Source organism: Bactrocera oleae, chromosome 4 (assembly GCF_042242935.1).
Source record: "Bactrocera oleae isolate idBacOlea1 chromosome 4, idBacOlea1, whole genome shotgun sequence".
NCBI lineage: Eukaryota > Metazoa > Arthropoda > Insecta > Diptera > Tephritidae > Bactrocera > Bactrocera oleae.
This window is the reverse complement of record NC_091538.1, coordinates 50,589,294-50,603,048: the sequence shown is the minus strand read 5'-3', so window position 1 is coordinate 50,603,048 and position 13,755 is coordinate 50,589,294. Positions and strand designations below refer to the sequence as shown.

The following is a 13,755-nucleotide window of genomic DNA, read 5'->3' as shown; positions in this document are numbered from 1 at the left end:
TTAGGTTAGATCATGAAAAGAGTTGCCATTTTAAATAGAAGTTCAATTAAACTATTGTAATATTTAAATAAATTGCTGTAATTCTGGGTCAGTAGAGATTTTAAAGGATTTTAATTCTAAAGAAAATACTTTGCATCAGGGTTCACACCTTAAAAAAAAATTAATTTCAATTTTATTTAACTGCATTATATGGCGCCTTTTGAAGAAGTGTTAGCTTCACAATATTTTTAAAAGTTTTGCCAAGCATTAGGGTTGCCCAAAAACAATAAAAAGTGGTTGCTTATTTCTTATTTCACTAATATTAAAAAAATCGAAGCATGTTTTAATGGTTACACAAAAAAATATCATTGAAACCAAAACAAACGATCAATTATGCTCAAAACTCATAAAAGTCATAACCGAGCGTATTGTATCACAAAACTAATTATGCTTGCTTATTAAAAACTAATTTATAATGCCATAAGGTTGTTAAATTGATGGCACATTTTTCCTTGGACATATTTATAATCTACATTAAATTACATAACAAGCGATTTTACCAGGCAAAATACAGCTGTGGAACAGAAGCAACTAATTTAAATGCTGAATAACACAAAAAAGGAGTATTAATCATCTTAAGGTGTGACTTTATTCAAAACAAAATAAATAATTACTTTTTAATCAGGTGTGAATTTGATTTGCAACAGTGTATCATTAGCCATTTTGTAATTGTTTAATAAAAAAAAGTGGGGCAACACAGTGTTTTTCAAGCAATAATGCTATTGTTATATATAAATTAAAATTATTATTGGATACATGGGGGTAAAAATAATTTTGAACGCTCTGATGAACTTAAATATTAGTTTATGTCGATTTGACTGACCTTGGGGAGTGCTGAATCGAACAAACAACTGGTGTAAATGCATTAGACTGACATAAAGAAAACGAATAGCATGCAGTTATACCACTTTCAGAAGATATTCCACACTCTTTTGTGTTGTACTACTCCCGAAACCTTTATTGTTGTTTTCCCATATAAACGTTTAAATAAGAGAGTAGATCTCTAACACAACAAGCAATGGAATCGATGCTTGAACAAATAAATTTTTAGGCTTATATATCTATCTCGAAGGCTATGAAAGCAAAGCAAACGAATTTTTTCTTACTTATCTTTAATTCCTTTGTTATTTTCCTGGAAAAAGCAACATCATTATGATTACATAATTACCTTGTACAATTTTTCAATATAACGGTTATTTCAATATGTTGCAATGTGGGAAACAACATATGCATTACTTCTTATATTACCACACATACATTATAGCTATTTTCTACGGTTATGACTTTACAAAGCATACATAGATCGATGCACAGCGTCTACCAATAAGGATGACGTGATTTTGACAGGTCGTGGCGAATTTGTGTTAAATTTTGTCAGTGTGTTAAGAAAGGATTGCCATTTCATTGTGTCACGCTTCACTTTGGTACAGCGCATTGTCCAAGTTCTCCGAAAAATCATCTTCTCAGATAAATCTTAGTGGCTTCGTCAACAAACAAAATTACCGCTATTGGGGTCAGTCAAATTTTCGTGTATTTCTTTCAAAATGAGACAGGAAATGCCGTTACCGTCAATAGCAAGCGTTATAACACGATGTTGACCGATTTGTTCGGAATTTTATTAAATCAATGCGGACATTCTATAGATATATATACCAACAGGACGGTGCGCCGTCTCATGTTTCACGTCTAAACATGGACACATTGCGTGTATAGTTCGGCGACTCGTTAATTTCGAGAAATGGCACAATCAAATGGCCGTCAAGATCATGCGATTTAACGTCTGTAGATTATTTTCTCTGGGGGTATATTAAATCAAAGGTTTACGACAATCAACCAGCAACACTCGAAGAGTTCGAAGACAAATGTTGCACCCGGTCATCGAAAAATGGCGTAACAGATGAAGATATGCAAACGAAGCCGTGGTGGCATGACATAAAATTATCTGCATCACAAAAAAAAAAAACAAAAAAACAGAACCTACTTTGACCAAATTTGGGTGCTTAATTTCATTTTAACATCATGACGTTCTTGTTGGTAGACCCTTTATATGTACAAAACTACATTATATCTACAATATATTCGAAATAAATACATGTATGGATATTGTATGAAAGTTAAAATTCCTTTACTCAATTTATTTACTACCTAATAAATTGTCTTGTGGGTCACCAGCGTTCTCCCAGGCTTTATTATGCGATATTCTGGCTTGCATTAATGAAAATTCGCGGAAATTTTATAGCTTTACCACCGTGGTGCCAAAATTCAAAGACAATTTTTTTCATTGTCGGCTAGTGTATAAGGCAAAACTCATATGGTAAGCAATTAAATATGTACGAATATTTACGTAAGTAAGTAAGCGTCTTTTTAAATTACCAAAAAGCTTCAAAATACTTAATAGCTTCTTCTTTTCTTGCAGTTTGTGTTAAAATAAAATTTCCAGAAAACTAATTTACAAGTTTTGATTATGAAATGTTTACACTATGTCCACAAATACACATTTATGTACATATAAAGCATCATAATTTTGCAAAATTTGTAGACAATTATGTTTGTATACTTAACGATTGGAGTTCGAAGTACCGGCTTGAGAAAATTAATACTGTTCATACATATCAGTTTCCATTGTAGAGGAAAAGTTTTGTGAGGAAACTAACAGCAATTGCAAAAAGAATCAGGAAAATATTGACTTGCTGATGTAAAACATAATTTTTCGTTTTCATACATATATTGTCTAGACTAGCTGAGCAATAGAGAAACTCCGAACTCTGTTTATATATTTTATTTTTATGCGTGTGGTTTTAAAATTATATGGTACATATCAAAAATCTTTTAGCATGGACATAATAAAATAATTTACTTTTATAAATATTCTCACTTTGATCATATAAACGGTTGTAACAACTATACTATGCACAAATCAATAACACCCTGTCTACAAAATACTGCCTTGAGGCATAAAAATCGCTCTTATTGATTCTTTATCTAGCGCTTCGAGGTCTCCAACACAAAAATGGCATTTACTTATTACACCGTCGTTTAGTTCTTTGTTTTTGCCAATACATATTTGTGTATGCACAAATTACCGCTGTCAGATATGCTACAAAGTGTTGTCTAAGCATTTGCATCTGCATAGTTGCAAGTTGCAAAACATTTGGCAAACGATTGCTAAGCATTTAAATTTGCTTGGAAATAAGTTTATTATAAAATTATATGCGCATTAGGGTGGGACATATGGAAAATTTAAAAAAAAATTGTATATGTGTAGGAATAAGCTATCAAGCGCTCGGCGTCTCAATATTGTTGCATTTTGTTGTGTACTTAGGCGTCTTCGATTCGAGTTAAATTCAATAGAAGAAAGTAAAAGCGAGATATTGCCTGAATAATGGCCGCTCAAGCGCCTCCCTTTTAAACCAACCATAGCAATACTCATTTCTGTATGCTTCAAATTTAGAAACTATAAATTTTATTCCTATTTTTAATATTTATATTGTAATTAATTAATTTTTTTTATTGTCATTATATTTCAAATATTAATAGTTAATAACAGTTTTTTTATAACATTTAATTTCTACCAAAAATATTCCAATACCCGTCTATAAAGAATTATTTATTAAAAACATTGCATTAATAACAAAAACAGTATGTACACCTTAACGTTCAAACTTATGTATGTCTCTACAAATGCATATATCCTATTTCAAATAGTTGGTTGGTAATAATTGTTTATATTAACCCAGTAATAAAATGAGTTAGGTAGATAGATAGGTAGCGCGGCTGTCTGACGATGCACCTAGGCCATTAGGAGGCTCATTGTGATAGCACCGAGACTAAAATCCCCTCACTCTATTGTCTCCTCTCTGAACCACTCGGCGTTTCTGATGAAGTTCAACAGTACAAAAAGTTTTATCTGCGCAACCTTCGAAACGTCGTCCAAATCTTCTAGACCTATAGTTGCGATACTTTTGCTATACAAAACCTTGCATTCGCATAGAAGATGTTTTATAGTCTACTCTTTTTCTACCTTCTACAATAGTCATATTTGGTGTTCCTAGTCTGCTGCTCTGACTAGTTCATTTGCTTTACAGTTACTAGGGATATCACCATGTCCTGAAACCCGTTGCATTTTTATATGGCAATGAAGAGACTTTAGTGATTTCAAATCCGCTTGGCTATCTGTATATATAAATATATTTCTTGTTGTGAGCCCTCTTATTCTGACAAAGAATTCTTTGTCGTCTGATAGACGGAAGGCGTTTTTGGTATCTAATTTTGCTGAAAAAACACCACCTCCCAATTGATTACCTAGTTTGGACCCGTCCGTATATATGCTTGTCCTTGCGTCCCTGTCCACCTCGCCCCTTTCTCCCTTTGGAAGGGTAGACAATATTGGAGACCGAATTTAAGTTCAATACTATGAGATTTCAAGGGTCGAAACAAGAACTTACAAGTATCATAGAATATCCCTTATTACAGGCGACTAATAGGGAGGATTTCCTCAGTCTAAGAGCTGATTTCGCAGCCAGTTGTTTACAGACCAAGTATGTTGTAAAATGAGCTAGCAGTAAAGTATCGCACAACCAGTATGAACCTTTCGTTCAACTTTGGAGTCAGTTCGCCTTCTTTTTTCATACAACCGGTATATTATATAATATATGTTTGATATGATGTTATTCTGTGTGTAGTCAATGATCATCTTTTGCTCAAAATTATTCTAGTATTATACTAATTCAAATTAGACCAAGAAATTTTGTGTAATTATGTACTAAAACACTAGTTTCAATTAAAAAAAACTACATAAATACATTACAAAGAATTATAAAGAATTTTATTACTAGTCTTCTTTCGCACTACGCCATTTTCGAAAAAATAAATTATTTTTTATTAAGCTATAGTACTAGTAGTAGTGTTACGTGTCGCATCATGTCATACTGTACGGCGCTGAAAACGTGTTTATTCGCGCTAAAAGTTTGTCTTTGACAGTTTTTCGATTGATTTACTCAGATTTGCTAGGTTCCGTTCCGGTAATTTCGATGTCAAAGATGCACCACGCGTCGGGAGGCCTGTCGTCGAAAATTGCGATAAAATCATGGAAATAGTGGAAACAGACCGTCACGTGAGCACTTATTTAATTGCTGAGGAACTAAAGATAAGCCAGAAAACCGTTTGGAACCATTTGCATAACCTTGGATTCAAAAAGAAGCTCGTTGTTTGGGTGCCACACGAACTAACGCAAAAAACATGATGGACCGAATTTCCATCTGCAAATCGCTGCAGAATCGCAACAAAATCGACCCGTTTCTGAAGCGGATTGTGACTGGCGATGAAAAGTGATTGACGGCCAGGAAGGTTTTGCTGTGTGTTTGGTGGGATGGGCAAGGAATCATCTACTGCGAGCTGCTCCCCTATGGCCAAACGCTCAATTCGGCCCTCTACTGCCAACAACTGGACCGCTTGAAGGCAGCACTCATCCAGAAGAGGCCATCTTTGATCAATAGAGGCCGAATTGTGTTCCATCAGGACAACGCCAGGCCACACACGTCTTTGGTGACTCGCCAGAAGCTCCTGGAGTGCGGATGGGAGGTTCTAATGCACCCACCTTATAGTCCGGACCTGGCACCAAGTGATTACCATCTTTTCCTGTCCATGGCGAACGCGCTTAATGGTGAGAAGTTGGCCTCAAGAGAGACCTGTGAAAATTGACTCTCCGAGTTTGGCATCTCGTTGGCAACAAGTTTACGAACAAAACGGCGCATATTTGATTTAAATCGGACAAATGTACACAAAGTTATCATCTTTTGAAAAATCGATAAAAAACCGAACGAACTTTTTATTTTACCTAATATTTTAGCCAGTTGTATGCTGCGGAGTGAAAATAGTCCGCAGGCAAGGAAAATTTATAAAAAATAAAGAAAATAAAATCATAAATATATCATATTTAATGCATTCTATAACTGGTGAAAGGCTGCCTTTTTTTTGAAGCTCCGATTCTAGCATAGTAAGTTTACTATAAAGAAGCACAAGAATGTTTTCTTTCAGAGTGGTTAATTTTCAGACCAAAAACTCTATTTTCAAACTAGTTGCTTTTCGAACTAGATCTATTTTAGCGTGGAACTGTCATTTTTACTTTTTAGTTCATCATTTTACTATTTGTGTATCTACATATTTGACAAGTTATGTAAATAAGTTACCACAATCACATTGACCCCAGAAAACTATTTTGTACAGCAGCTTTTGACCAGAAACGTTGCTGCTAATGCAATTGAATGAGCAACGATTAATGGGCAATTGCCATTGGTGTTGGCAGATGTCAGATTTTCAGAAAAAGCTATTGCTTCTTTATTCTAAAAATGCTATTAAAGCGCGATGACATGCCTCCGGATGCCGGTATGCATATTATACTCATATATACCATATATACATATATGCATATACAGTATATAATTGTATTGGATAAATATTTAAATGCATATATATATTTATATGTATGCACTTGCTGTCAGTTTTCCAATTTTCTTGTTAAATCGATACGAATTTATCCGCAGCAAATCAAATGAAATAGCTTGCGATAAATTGCATACAGTGACGAAAATATTAATTTAATCCCTCTTATGATTTGCACACATTTATATTAAAACATTTGCATTTACATATTTCGTCTGCAAATAATCGAAGTCATAACTCTAATTGCTTTTTGATTTATTATATGATCGATTCGACCACTGACACTCACACTCACACACACACACACGCTTGACTTATTGTTTACATTTTAAATAAGTTGTCTGTAAGGCTCGTGGTTTTTAATTTATTATGGCTTATATGATTAAATACCGCTAAATTCACAGTTGCACGCCTAAATACATTTGACAGCTCTCATATTTAGTGTCAAAGTTACGCGTGTAAGCGTGTGAAGGTTCACAAGTCATGTTATACCACTTGTTGGCGTGTAAACTTATGATTAATATGGATTGAAGACATTTTTGACAATTGTTTTGAACTAAAAAAGTATGTATATACTTGAAATCTAGAATATTTGAGAGTTATACTATGGATATACATATAAGCACGTATCTGTCTTTGCGTAGATGTTTATTTTTAACGAAGAAATTTTTTCCAAACTTGAACTTTCTTAACTGATTCTACGAATATTTAAATTCCCTCTGTACTGACCAGAAATTAAATAGTTTAAAAAAATTTTTAGGCAAAAAAAGTTTATATGAATAAAAAGAGAGTAAAAAGTTTTTTTATACAAAATTTTTCTGAGAGTACAGTTGAGAGAAGAAATGACAATTTCTCTAAACATATTTATAAGACTCAGGTTTTAGCTTTATTTCACACCAAAAATTAATGACAATTTTGGAGTTTCTCTTATCACTTTTTCTGTAACTTGAACTTTTAATTATACCCTGAAACGGGTATATTAAGTTTGTCACGATGTTTGTAACACCAAAAAGGAAACGTCAGAGACCCTAAAAAGTATATTTTTAAATGATCAGCGTAATGAGCTGAGTGGATTTAGCCATGCCTATCTGTCTGTATATATGCGAACTAGTGCCTCAGTTGTTGTGATCTCGATCTGAAATTTTGCACCCGTCATTTTCTTACCAATAAGCTGCTCATTCGTCGGAACTATAGTATTATATATAGCTGACATACAAACTGAACGATCGGAATCAAGTGCTTGTATGGAAAACTTTCTCATTGGACGAAATATCTTGACGAAGTTTGACATGGATTATTGTGAGAAATATCATATATATAAATATTAGAGGCAGTCAAAAAAACGAATATGTATTTTTTTTCGTACTCAGACTACTCAGAACAGTAAATCGTAATAAACAAGTTTGTAGAGTATTCAATTTCCTACAATTTCTAAGAAACAAGATACTTTTTCAAGGAGTTGGAAGCGAGATATGAATTTTTCTATCTGATAATAAGAAAAAAATAGAAAACTGTAAGGCGGAGGGTCTTCCCGTTACAATTAAGAGCTCATTCTTGATGAGGCTTTTTTAGAGGTATCTATGAACCTATTTTTCTGTATACCAAGCGAAACAAATAAACAGCATTTGAAATATAAACTTTAAACTACAATATTAAATAACAATAATAATAAATAATTCGATTTTCATCGCTCGTGACTTTTACGTACTTTTCAACTATTAAATTCACATGTTATCTTGTATTTATATGTATTGTTTATATCTATATGGCAATAAAAATTAATAAATTAATGTTTTTATTAGAAAGTATTTTCATATACTTTTTCAATAACAATTATCTGTGTGGGAAATTGAATTTAATGCTTGGTAGTGTGAGAAGAGTGTGGGAACAAGCTTATTAAAATTTTGTTTTACCAGTTAAAACTTGTAGATAAGTTTAATAGAGCTTTGGTTTAATCAGAGGCTCATAATATACATTAACTAATAATTTGTATGCAATACGTTTCAGCTATAACGTTTTTTATGTGAATTTTTCACGTTTTGATGGAAATGTGCAATAAAAATTATCACCCTTAAATTATTTCATCAAGAATTCGAAGAATAAATTGAGAAAAGAAAATGCTATTCAAAAAAAGGCATCGTTTACTCTGCCGGTTTCAAGCATTATAAAGTACTATCAATTGACGAAGGAGTCTTGATATATAGGTATAGATTTTGGGTCCATAAATTTCTAGTAATTTTTGTCTAAGTATGTTAACTCATATTTTATAAGGAAGAGATCTTTTATCCTTTTTTTTTGAAGGTCAAAAGAAATATTAGATTATTGTTAATTTTTGTTAGAAAAATTACAAAATATTATCAGTCATAATGATCAATAACTGATACAATAAAATTTAGTGGATATGTAGGCATGCTCAAAATGTCTTTAAATTTGATCTAAATACTTGATACGTACTAAAAATATTAAAAAAGTTGAAAGTAGCGTTAGTTTTCAGACAAACTTGTAATATGGGTTTTATTAATTAAGTCAATTAACTATTCACCTACAATGGAACCTATAAACCTAAATTATTAATTGACTAAATTAAGCACCTCTTTGAAAAGCATATCAGTCTTCCACTAATTTTTTCCCTATGTTATTAATTAATTATTTGATTAATTGAATATTCGGCTTTTTATTGAATTTTAGGAATAGATATAATAGCATTAAATACTAACTTCGAATTGTCCATAAAAATATTTTTAAATTATGATTGGTGTTGCTTTATTATTAAGGAAGACATGTGCTTAATCAAAATAAATGAACCGGTTATTTACTAAATTGAGTTAGCACTCTTTTTCGAATTTGAAAATGAAATGAGCGACTAGTTTATTCGTCAATCGAATCCATCATATGCTCATATTTAGATCATTAATCAACTCAATAACGTAAATAAAAATCGTTCAGACAAATTAATTGCACATAAGCAAAACTACAATGACAAATGCATGTATTTATGTTATGTTATATTTTTACGCATTTTCGGCTCTCTCAAATGTCGGCTTAACTGTTGTTCTTACCCTTCAAAGTTGGTATCATTCTAAGCTTTACGATATCATCAAGTTTATGCCATGCTTAGTCGGTTGACAAGCGTTTGACATTTTGTCTGTCCGCTGGTGATTATACGCGTAGCGCTTGAGTCAACCGCCGATCAGCAACAAGTTCTAGGTAGACAGTAGACTTGATGATTTGTGACTTTTGAAATCTCGAATGCTAATTAAAATATTCATTTGCTAGAACCTACGCCTCACTGACTTAATAGAGTACCATCCAGTTTTTGAGCAGCAGAAGCAGCAGCGGTAGCTACACGTGGCCAGAAGAGATACTGGTAATACAACTATGGTATGAGGTAATACACGATCAGCTCTCTAATACGATATTAATTTATGATGTAACACGGAATGTTGGTAAAAAAAATTTCAGAAAAAATGAAAAACGCGTCCGGCATGACAACTAGCGTTTATATTCATTAGTAAAAAGTATTGTTTTAAAAATTACTATGCATTACGCATATGTTTGGGGTAGAATTTTTGGCAGTAAGCCAGTAGAGCGCGCTACTTCGTTGACTAACTACGAATGAAACGGAATTTTAATAGTTTCTAAACTATTTATATTTCGCTAAATATTGTCTGTTCTATATTTGGTTTCATAATAGTCCTGTTATTGCTGTATGATAAATTGTTTACAACAAAAATGGTATTACAAACGGACACTAATTATACGACCTTGAGAATACATGTGTTCAACGCTGTACTTACGGGCAAAACATAACAAAGGAAAATAGCAAAAAGCATTAACTATTATTCTTCTCTTTTTTTTTGAGTTTCATGCGCGCCTTATTCAAATTGAAGTGATCACGTTTTCTGCCACCAATATTTGAGGTTAAGTGTCATTGAAATATAGCATAAGCAATGGATGAACTACCTTTCAATAAAAACTAAAGTAAATAAGTACATTAATTTAGCGTTTGTAGTGCCTCCAAGGAGTTTCGACGGGTTCAATAGCAAGTATGCAGTATGACGCTGCTAGTTTCCTGATTTCAAAAGTAATTTATTATGTGTTAAAACTAAAGTGGAAAATAATTTATGTTCCCTATTGAAATCACGATGAAAACACACAATATCTCAAATTTTGACGTCAAATATAAAAGCTGGCTAATAAAGTACTCTGCTTTTCGCAAGAAAAATCATCATCACCACCAAAGCAGCTGACGCTGCACCATTAATTTCGTTGTTTAAAAATTTTAATTTCTAAATTCTGTTAAGGTCACGCCAGTATAAATGGCGCTGAACGAACAAGTCGCTCAAATGAGGTCGTTAGGTAGAATGAAAATGCGTGAGTTGGCAGCTCAATTTAAGCGGAAGCCCCACATTTTACATAAATCTTTGGACATGAAGAGATAATTCGTGCGATGAGTATCATTGTTACTCACACTCGATTTTAAGTGCAATATTGTGAGCACTTTGAAATAGTATTTGACATTGTGTTGAGAGGTCAATTTAAAAATTGCGACTAAGCACTGGCATTCAGAGTGAATTTGCTTGAAGAAGGTCAATTAAAGACATCACGAAAGTAGACGTTTATTTGAATGACCTTGGAAAAATATTTTTGTAACAAAAAATGTTACAAGAGTGCAAATATCCACTTAAATGCAAAAAATATATGTATATAAATTGTTTCTGTAATGTGTGTATTTTTTTCTTTCGAAAAAATATATTTGTTACGCAAAGTGCAATCTTCTCCACTTCTGTATGCAACCAAAGTATTAACTACAACTTCGCTAATATAAATTATTATTCTAACCTCAAATAATTGAATTTAATTATTTTATATTTCAGCCTCAAATTATTATTTGTAGGGTTTTAAATCGTAATATGTTAGATAATTCATATTCTAACCTCAATCATTTAGACTTTATTTGCTAAAAAATGTGTACCCTCAAAATTGGGTATAGAAGTTAAAAGTGCAAATAAGCTATAGAATCTAGCTTCTAATTTCAATAAATTAACTTTGAGTTTTAGAAATATCAATATTTGTATACTCTTGCAACATGTTGCTACAGAGTATAATAGTTTTGTTCACCTAACGGTTGTTTGTATCACCTAAAACTAATCGAGTTAGATATAGAGTTATGTATATATAAATGATCAGGATGAAGAGACGAGTTGAAATCCGGGTGACTGTCTGTCCGTCTATTCGTCCGTCCGTCTGTGCAAGCTGTAACTTGAGTAAAAATTGAGATATGTTTATGAAACTTGGTACACATGTTTCTGAGTACCGTAAAACTGTTGGCCACAAAACGCCACTAATCAAAAATAAATAAATTTCCATAACTAAGCTGCACAATAAGATACAAGACTGTTATTCAGTATACAGGATTAATTTCGGGATAGGTATCTGCAGTTTAATTTTTTTTTTTTAAGTAGGCGTGTTTCGGCCTCATAACACATAACATTCTTCTTATATTTCTATGTTATAGTGCTAAAATGGGTGACATCGGATTATAACCACGCCTATTTCTCATATACTACCATTTTAAATTCCATCATTCTTTCACTTTCCACTATGCAAATCAAGCAACAATGATTATATAGGCGTAAAACTTTGCGTGAATAATACGTTTAAAGCATGCCACCTTGTAACCAAAAATTATATAAATCGAACCAAAACTGTTCAGGCGACTAGGCACTGAATATGTGGACCCTAGTGCCTATTGTTGACTTTTCACCGAAAATATCGGTCAATTTCAATGTAGAGGATATATAATTGAAATTTAAATAGTAAAATAAATAACTCTGATAATACTATGCCTTTGTGTCAAAAATGAGTTGAATCGGATCAATACTTCCTTTAATATAAAATTTTGCCAACACCTAAAGTACTTTCCCGGGCTTTGATTCTTGCAATTTGCGAGAGTATAAATGTTCGGTTACACCCGAACTTAGAACTTCCTAACTTATTTATTTTCATTTTTTATTTCTCAAAGTTGATAACTTGCGAATTCATATTCTAACCTCAATCAAAATTGTATTTTACGCCCAAATTTGGAACTTTTGGTTGCGACATTTCAAAGTCTAGTAAGAGGCAATTGTAGAAGAAATTCATATAGAAAATAGTCTCTCAACTATTTCCTAACATTTAACAGGCTTTTCTAGTCTTAGTCCTAGTTTAAAAACAAATCAGCTCAGCGATTTAGGTGTGAAACTCGGCTATGTTAAAAACTAAAATTATTTAATAATTGTTAAAGCTGTCAATTTTTGATTTCTTTCAGCAGATCACAACAACACATAGAAGGGTGATGAAGAAAAAATCAAATATCAAAGTGAACAAAACGGCAATTTTAATGGCTATTCAATGTTTAAAAAAATTCAGCTCTTTTGTAAACTGCAGCAATCACAACAATTGTGTGTCGTCTGCCTTCGCTTTCTTGGCAACAAATTACAGTTTATTGTTTAAAAAATATATAAACTCGAAATGTTTTAAAGGAAAACCCCAAACCACATTGCGGATTTCCTATGAGCCGGATGATTCAAATCAAATATGCATTTTTATACGTTGGACCTTCAGCGACCAAATATTTTGTGATGAGAAAACCTGAATTGGACACAGGCTAAAATGTGCTGAGAATTGAATTCAAAAACACAATTTACATCTATATAATTCTCATATTATAGAGGCGGACTACGGCTGAGAGACATATGCATATACAAATCCATATATTTGGTTAGACATTTCTCAACATTCGTCATAGACCATTAAAAAAGCTTAAGCAGTAACGGAATCGTACAAATAAATTTCTATTGCATTCGAGACGGCTTTGCTTGGCACTGGCAGCAGCAGCCATGGCTTGTGATCCGCATGGTGTGGGCATTTCCTAATGCATGAATTGGAACACAATTGCAGCACACAAAAGCCAAATGAATTGAATTTCTCACAGTGCCGGCTGTGTAAGCGTCTAATAATGTGTTTCGCACAAATTAAACGTGTGAATCAGAAACAACACACAGTCGGAATTAGCAATGAAATTACAAAATACAAAATACAACACTTTGGTATTTTTTTAAAGCATTGCTTGTACTTAGCAACACCCGCTATTGATGGTGGTGGGGTTCTGCTCATTTGTTATTTTATTTTATTTTTATACCTTGAACAGGTTATATTAAGTTTGTCACGAAGCTTGTAGCACCCAGAAGGAAATGGTGGAAGCCCTATAAAGTATATAATATACTCTGGATC

The 13,755-nt window shown here is 32.7% G+C and overlaps 1 protein-coding gene across 2 annotated transcripts in view; it reads right to left on the bottom strand.

Moving 5' to 3' along the window:
- Window positions 1-13,755, bottom strand: part of scaf (scarface) — a 64,458-nt gene that overhangs the window by 14,154 nt on the left and 36,549 nt on the right. The window lies entirely within an intron of this gene.